This window comes from Amphimedon queenslandica, unplaced genomic scaffold, assembly GCF_000090795.2.
Source record: "Amphimedon queenslandica unplaced genomic scaffold, v1.1 AMPQUscaffold_13381, whole genome shotgun sequence".
Classification (NCBI taxonomy): domain Eukaryota; kingdom Metazoa; phylum Porifera; class Demospongiae; order Haplosclerida; family Niphatidae; genus Amphimedon; species Amphimedon queenslandica.
This window is the reverse complement of record NW_003546383.1, coordinates 137,946-144,673: the sequence shown is the minus strand read 5'-3', so window position 1 is coordinate 144,673 and position 6,728 is coordinate 137,946.

Here is a 6,728-nt window from a genome sequence, read left to right as displayed (position 1 = left end):
GCCCATGGGCAGCAAACAGTGTACTTTGATGCATCTGGACGCTGAGTCTGCGGTGCGGTCGTCTACCAGTGGGCCAGTGGTTCCAGGTGCAGTGAACAGAGTCATGGCGGTCAATTACCTTTGCAGCAAAAGAGCTGCTCCCCATCGTTGTCGGCAAGCCATATGGGGACAGGAGTGGGCCAGGTCCCGGTCCCTAATTTGTTGTGACAACGATGCATGTCTGTCATCGGGTTCGGCAAAGGACCCCTTGTTAGCCCACTTGTTGAAACTTGTCACTATTTTCCGCTTTGCTAAAATTCAGCTGGTAGTAGTGCATGTAGCCGGTCGCTCCAACGAAGCGGCCGATGCTTTGCCTTGTCGTTATATGACAATTTTTTCCTCTCTCATTTCACAGGCCAGTTGGACTCCATGAACAGTGCCAGCACAGCTACTTGAGCTGTTGTGGGATCAGGAGGCAGCCTGGACGTCAGAAGCTTGGATGCAGAGGCTAGAAGCCTTTTTGTCTCAGGACTCTCGGGAAGAAGGAAGAGTACTTATTTTCCAGCAAAGCGGCGGGTATCTGCAGTTCTGCTTCAGAGCAGGAATCAACTGACTCCCAATAAGTGAGCAAACAGCATGCTGTTTCGTAACTTATATCAAGGTCTCCGCCCAGCTTCATTGTCAGTGTACTTGTCAGCCCTCCGGCATTTGAGTATAGAGGCTGGGCTGGAAGTAGCATCTTGCGGGTCATGGCACCAATTAGGTTATGTTGTTAAAGGGGTGGAGAGAAAGAACACAGATACCCCATCCAGACGGAGGCTCCCGGTCACACTAGATGTCATGAAGAAACTTAAAGCAGCGCGGGAATCTGGGCTGGAGGACCAATTTACCACATGCCTGCTGTGGGCTGTAGCATGTACTGCATTCTTTGGCTGTTTCAGATTATGGGAGCTCCTATCAAAAGGAACAGAAGTTCCAGCAGTGGGTCACTCAGACATTCTTTTTTGTAGGCCAAATCTTCGATCGTGGATGGCGATTTGGTTACGCTTCTCAAAAACAGACCAAAAAGGCAAGGGCATGACGATTCACATTGGTGCTACGTCAACCGAGATTTGTCCTGTGGTTGCCCTGCAGAACTACATGGCAGTCCGCCCAGCCAGGCAGGGGGCTGTCTTTGTGAGATTACAAGGCTCTTCATTGCTTCAGTCAACCTTCGTTCAATTGGTAAATACCACTGTGGGGTGGAGCAGGTCTCATACTCCGACCATAGTTTCCTACTAGGTTCAGCCACCGTAGCTGCAGAGGTGGGAGTTCTGGTCCATATACTGAAAGCAATGGGGCAATGGAACTCAGACGCCTACCATGCATACATTTGGACGTCACCAGTGACCCTCGTAACACTGGCTCCAAAAATGGTGTCAAGTTACCAATGTCTTGGGACTCATTAATGTATTTTGTGGTACATGGTTTTGTTGTGTTGTAATTTCTTTGATCACATTTTATATTGTCCATTATTGCAGCTCATGTTGTTTCATGCCTGCCAACTGACTTAGTGCACTCACACCAACACACCTAACCCACTCTAACTTCCCATCATGGGAGGTTTTGGGGTGTGACCGTAAGTCCTAACCCTTGGTCAGGCCTTCCAGCCAATTTTGCATTATCTTGGCATGCATTTACCCTTCTTCATGTTAGTGGAGGGAGTGATCAGTTTAAGGTACTTTTGGATGAAATTTTAATATTTTTTTAATTGCTGCCATTTTATAGTAAAGAAAAAGTTGTACAACTTGTGCTATTTTTAATTTTTTACCTGGCACTGTTTAGAAGTTACAGATCATTTAACTTTAAATATTAAAAAAATTCCTGCATAACTTTTCATACTTTATACGCCATCTTTGATCTTGTGTCATTTCTGGATACCTCTGTATATGATAAAACTGGCGGGAAAAGTTAAGTGCAAGGTGGGGTTAAGTTATGACGTCATATTAGTCAAACCATTAATAAAAATGGCCATCAGTATGTATTTCCTGACTATTGTTTATTTAGCTGTTTCATCTGGTGAATGCAGCCTCTACGAAGCTCTAAAGCTTGCAATTGTGGCATAATGAAGGCAAACACTCAATCAAGTTTGTAGGCAGTAAATGCTTTTGTGATATACTGATGTTTGAAAGTCAACAAAACTTTATGAGAGATTGCAGCCCACTTTGCAAAACTTGAAAAACTTTTGCCAAATGATGCAACATACATCAATAGAAAATAATATTATAAACACAATGATATTACTAAAAATTAGAGTACTCTCATCATGTTCAAGAATTTTTTAATCAATTTTTGTCCATTTTACAAAGTTTAGTAAAGTTTATTGCATCTCACTATTGAGAAGAAAATTTAAAAAATTATATATTGTAGAAAAAGTATAAAGAAAACAATTTGTGTCCCGAAATCTAAATTGTGCGTTCAGCCTGTTGTACCTTAAGGTTGTTAGAACCATGTTACAAAGTGTGGTGCTTACTATGTATATAATCCTAAACTATAAACCTCCACTGTAATGAGGGGTACTGTTAGGTTGTTATAATCGGCTGATTGGGAGAATGTAACGAGGCAACTTGTCATTTTGGGGGTGGAGTAAGTTCCAGGGTCTACATCAAGGTAAGTATGGGAAGGGGCACTATGGCTTGGTATGCAGGGCCAGTATTCCACTACAGGCCTACAAAGGGTTAAAATGTATTAATAATGATGTCATTACTTTCAAGTTATGAATCCTTTTCATTTGTCAGTCCATGCAAAATGAACAATACCAACTTCCTAATGGTGCATCAGTCAGTCCCACACATTTATAATGAACCCATTAAATAGGACACCTTTCGTTATCACATTCAACCATATATTTGCATTCTACATGTATGTCTTGACAAATACAATACACTATAATTTCAACATAATGATCAAAAACTGTACAAAAATTTCCACACCTTTAATGATTTCACTCTTCACTTTCTCTGAACTGACTCCTGTCTTAACACTCTTCCTTATAGTACAAGCAGTAGTGATATTACTAGCTCCAGTCTTATCTATCATCAAAAAAATGATTATTATTACAAACAACATTCATACCTTCAGTACTTACTTCAACAGTAGAGTAATTTGTAATACCAGCTCTTGTCTTTCTCCTAGAAGTAACACTAGCTGCTGTCTCCATCAGTAATGATATTAGTTCCTGTCTTTTCTCGAGTTGTAACACTAACTCCTATCTTTTCTCTTGTAGTAACACTAGCTCCAATCTTTCCTCTAGTATTAGCAACTCTAGCTCCATCATTATTAAAGTACATAATAAAATTACATCCATACTTTTACTATTTGTTTTACCTGAGCTAAAAACATTTCTAGATTTCTAGTATTAACACTAGCTCCAGCCTCCGCTATAAAAAGTATTCGTTTACTTAATATTACATCCATATACAAGTACCTTCACTATTTATAGTAGAAATATTTGTAACAGCAGCTCCTGCCTTTTCTCTAGTAGTAACACCAGTCCTGCACATGCCTTTCCTCCAGTAGTAACACTTCCTTCTGTCTTTCTTCTAGTACACACAATACTGGCTGCTGTCACTTATCATTAAAGTATTAATTCTTTACATTAACATATATCAATACCTCCATTATGTATTCCACTAGAGCTAGATATATTATTGAAGCAAGCTTTGTTCTTTTCATTAGTAGTATCAGCAGCACCTTTCCTCTAGTTGTGACACTAGCTCCTTTCTTTCCTTTCCTACGAGCAACAATGGCAATTCTAGGTCCAGTCTCCTCTATTAAAATAATTTATCTTTTGCATTGAAATGACATTCGCACCTTCACTATTCATAGCAGAATTATTTCTAACATCAGCTCCTGCATTTCCTATTGTAGGAAACTGTCTCGTGTAGTCTTTCTTTGAGTAGTAGTAACACTAGCTCTTGTCCTTTTTCTAGTAGTTCCTGTCTTTCCTCTAGTAGTAACACTAGCACCTGTCCTCCCTTTATTACAAGCAATAGCAATACTATCTTTTGTCTCCGCTATATCATTATTAAAGTAATTGATATCCTTTACGTTACAATTAAATCATGCCTTCAAAATTTATAGTAGAATCATTAGTCACATTAGCTCCATTATTTCCACTAGTAGTAACACCAGCTCCACTCTTTCCTCTAGTAGCTGCAGTAAATCCTGTCCTTCCTCTAGTAGTAGTAGTAGCAACACACATGTCTTTCCTCTAGTAGTAACACAAACTCCTGTCATTCCTCTAGTATCACCATTATAGTAATACTAGCTCCTGTCTCTTCTATCATTAAAATCATTTACGTTACAAATATATCCATACAGTTACAATTTAGTCCACTAGAGCTAAAATTATTAGTTACCAAAACTACTGTCTTTTTTCTAATAGTAACCCCAGTTCCTACAGTCTTTTCACTGGTAGTAACAGCTCCTGTCTTTCCTCTAGTAGTAACACTACATTTTGTCTTTCCTCTAGTTATAGCAATATAAACAGCCCCTGTCTCCTCTATTAATACTTAAAAGAGAAGGTGCGGTATAAAAGGTGGTGCCCTGGGCATGGTGACTTCCGTTTTTTTCATGTGTAAAAATGACTGCTCTAGAAGATGTTGCTTCTTTAAGGAAAAACACAGGCAGAGAGGGGTTTGGTACCAAATTGAGTTACATTTTACTCTCAAAGAATACAAGGACCAGTTCAAGTTAGGCTTGATCGAGTTAAGGGGTCTTTTGGCACTAAAAGAAGGCGCTGGAAATGCTGTCTCACTTGCTGATTTAGTCGGGAAAAAGGATCATTAAGAGGCTCTATCACATGATACTAGTTATGCTCAATACTTCAGGTAGTTATAATGTGTTTGAAATTAGTGTTAATATAAAATAAGGTATGGGTGATGAGGGACGAAGAGCAGGCATTTTGTGCATAAATAGAGGATCGGCTATTGGGACGCACATGTTGGTGAGTGTCGTATGGTTGACCAAAGGGTGATCAATTACAGTCAGGTATTATTTATTATTATTTTTTTTTTGTTGTAATAATTATCAAAATTATAATTATTTATATTATTACTATTATTATTATAGTATAAGTCATGTGATTTGTGCTGAATTTCAGTTCAATGATAGTTGAGTCCTGTAATCATAACTCAAGTTTATTATGTAGTAGATACAGAAGTAAGTATAATGTGAATGTAAAGCAATCATACATTAATTGGCATTAATATTTTTTAGGCTCGTACTAGCATATACTTTTGCTGGTATATTACCATCGCCGTACTGCCATACTTTGATTGGCATTACTTGGTACAGTTGGGAAGATGTACACAACTACAGGAAGCTTCTGACCATCCCCATATCCATTCAACTCTGTTATTGTATATGCTTAATAATTTAGAATAATATAATTTTTGTATTGACTACTTCCAGTGGATCGTTGAATGTTGCAACTGCTACCACTACTAGGATCTGATTGAGGACCAAGAGGGGGTCTTTTGCTGTAACCACTTCTACTTGATGAGGGTGGCTGATAATTGGTAGTCGGCAAGGCCTTCTGGTCCCAGTGGCGGCAGTTCCTGGGCTGGTTTTTTATGTAGTAATGAGGGCTATTCCTTTGCACTATCACTTATAACCTGCCTGATAGCATTATTGACCATGTTTTGTTAGGCTGTTGACAGATTTTCAGAATATACAATATAAATATTTGATAATAATGTAAAAAAATATTACTTCAAGTCAATTATACCATTTCTCTTCTTGCCATGCTTTCTACCTGCGCTTGTAGGTTAACTCTCTCGCCTTTACTAATTTTAATGTTTTTATAATGCGTTTTGCTAGTGATTTAGCCATGATAAGAACAGTGCCAGTGCAGGAGCCATTTTGTTATTTTCAAATATGGCCGCCATATTGTGCCCAGGGCGCCTCCTTTTATACAGTGACAGGCAGAAGCGATTCTATGACTTTGCGTGGATAGTTTTATAGTGCACCTTCTTCTTTAAATATAAATCATTTATATTAAAATTATCCATGCCTTCACTATTTGTTCCACTAGGGGATATATCTTTAACACAAAATTCTGTCTCGCCTCTAGTAGGAGTTGTAGTAGCATGAGCTCCTAATTGTTACTTCCTTAATACAAATTACATACACATGTATGAATACCTTGACTATTCTTTTCTGTAGTAACACTTGCTTGCTATCATAATGTTCTTTCCTCTTAAAACAGATTTGTTAGCTGTATAGTTTTTGGATATTTAGTATGTAATATAACATCATTTTTTTTAATACCACTTTCAGCTCTCTTTTTAGCCTTCCCTTTGTCCTCTTTTCATTCCTTCTGTCTCATAACTTTAAACTAGAAGGTGCGGTATAAAAGGCGGTGCTCTGGGTATGGTGGCTTCCATTTTTTTCACACGTAAAAATGTCTGATGTTGCTCTTTCAAGGAAAAATGCAGGCAGAGAGACGTTTTGGTACCAAATTGAGTTACAACTTACTCTCAATGAAAACAAGGACCACTTCTAGTTAGGCTTGATTGAGCTAAGCGGTCTTGAGGTACTAAAAGAAGGCGCTGGAATTGCTGTCTCACTTGCTGATTTAGTCAGGAAAGAGGATCATTTAGAGGCTCTATCACATAATACTAGTTATGCTCAAAACTTCAGGTAGTCATAATGTGTTTGAAATTAATGTTAATATATAAAATAAGGTATGGGTGATGGGGACGAAG